The following is a 1941-nucleotide window of genomic DNA, read 5'->3' on the forward strand; positions in this document are numbered from 1 at the left end:
GACAAAGGGAGGGGCGGCCGCCACTCCTCGCTCTCACGTAGCTTCACCACTACCTGCATGGCTGCCTCCTCTCATTTCTCCAAAGAAAATAAAATAGACGTGATAAGCTATGTAGAGATCATGATGGTGGATGAATATGCATGTCGATAGCTACGTATGGATATTATCATTTGAGAAGTGATTTCTAGTTTTTCAATTAAATCAAAGAAAAGTTACGAATAAATGTACAGAAAGTTTGAATAGATAATGTGTGAAAACCGTTCCATCCAACAACATTTTATAATCTTGAGAATGATAATTAAAATTGATATTCATTCAAAGTTTAAAGGTGTGTTTCGGAAGTGTTTTTAAATGACTGAAAGTACTTTTTAAAGAAAATGTTTTTAAAACCAATCATTTGTAAAAATGCAAATTAATTTGAAAAAAAGCATATAACTGATGACGGTACTTCAAGAAAGGTTTTAAGAAGCACTGCTGCTGATGAAGCGCTTTCATGTGATTTTTATAAAATTGCAATTTGTTTCTAACAAAAATGATGCTACAATGATAAGCACTAAACCAACCAAAAAAAAAAAAAAATCTTAGAGAAACACTAACAAAAAAAAGAAAAGAAAAAAAAAACCTTAGAAATTATGCAATATAAGAAATCATGCACGCCACTTATTTATTAAATTTTTATGTCAGCTAAATTGGATACTGTGGAGCAAAACTTGCTAGAAAGGGATAAAATGTTGTCCATTCTCAAATCCAATTTGTCCTTAGCTCAAAACAGGATGAAGGTTCAAACGGATAAACACAGAACTAAGATGGAGTTTGCAGTTGGGGATCTGGTGTATTTCAAATTAGTTCCTTATCAGTTGCAGTCGCTTAATCCTCACTCTCATCACAAGCTACTACCAAGGTTCTATGGGCCTTTCGAGGTGCTGCAAAGGGTGGGGAAAGTAGCATACAAACTCAAACTGCCAGCAACCACAAAAATACATCATGTATTTCATGTGAGTTGCTTAAAGAAACATCTCGGGCCACAAGTGATACATGTCTTAGTTCTTCCAAAGATAAGAGATGATGGTGTTCGGATGGGCAACCCTATTGCTGTGCTGAGTTGAAGGGTTTACAAGAAAGGAAATGCTGCTGGAGTTCAGGTGTTGGTTCACTAGGAAGGTGACACCCTAGAATAAGCTACTTGGGAGGCCTATGATTCTTTTGTAACTAGATTCCCTGATTCTAAATTTTGAAAAACATAGTGGATAAGGTTTTACTTGAGGAAGGGGTAATGTTAGGATTTGTGATTAGCTTAATCACAATCAGGAATTAGTAGTGGAAGTAGACTTTTATTAAGAGAATAACTAGTTAAATGTGTTTGCTGCCATCTGTCAAGTGATGTAAAGGGACTATATGTACACACACTTTTAGTGTGAGAGCCATAAGGGTCATTTGAATTAAAAAATATTATTTCACAAAAACAAATAGGAGCTCCGCTCTTCTTCTCTCTTCCTCCTTCTCCTCCATTGTTACCCTTACTTGCAGGTTGAGTCAGGATTTGGAATCGGGTCATAACAGGGACCTCTTCACCGGCACCGAGCAGCTCTACTACAAGCACTATGCCTCTCCGCCTCACGAACTCATCTGGGTCGGTGAACTTTTCCTCTCCTCCTCTCAGCTTCGCGAACCTTCTGCCTCCTCTGGCTCTGTCCAGTACTGATCCTGGTCCAAGTTAGATCACTTCATTTCTTATGCAGTATGCACACAACCAGTTTGATGAATTTCCTCAATTGATAAAAGCTTGCATTTTTATTGAATTTTGGGACTTTTGATGTGCAGCCGCAAGTTAAGGACCAGAGCTTCCCAGAAGAACCGATCAATCCGCTGGCTGCGAACAGTGAAGGCACGTACATTATTGGCGAAGGCGCATCAGGGAATATCTACTTGTGGGAGGTTAAT

The 1941-nt window shown here is 38.3% G+C and overlaps 1 long non-coding RNA gene across 1 annotated transcript; it reads left to right on the plus strand.

Annotated features, from left to right (window-relative positions):
- Positions 1 to 768: 768 nt before the first annotated feature.
- Positions 769 to 1941, plus strand: LOC148695210 (uncharacterized). Its single transcript, XR_015965751.1, has 3 exons — positions 769 to 1161; positions 1471 to 1738; positions 1822 to 1941. It is a non-coding gene; the product is annotated as an uncharacterized LOC148695210 (long non-coding RNA).

The sequence above is a fragment of the Pyrus communis genome, chromosome 8, assembly GCF_041283825.1.
Source record: "Pyrus communis isolate YQ-2024b chromosome 8, ASM4128382v1, whole genome shotgun sequence".
Lineage (NCBI taxonomy): Eukaryota > Viridiplantae > Streptophyta > Magnoliopsida > Rosales > Rosaceae > Pyrus > Pyrus communis.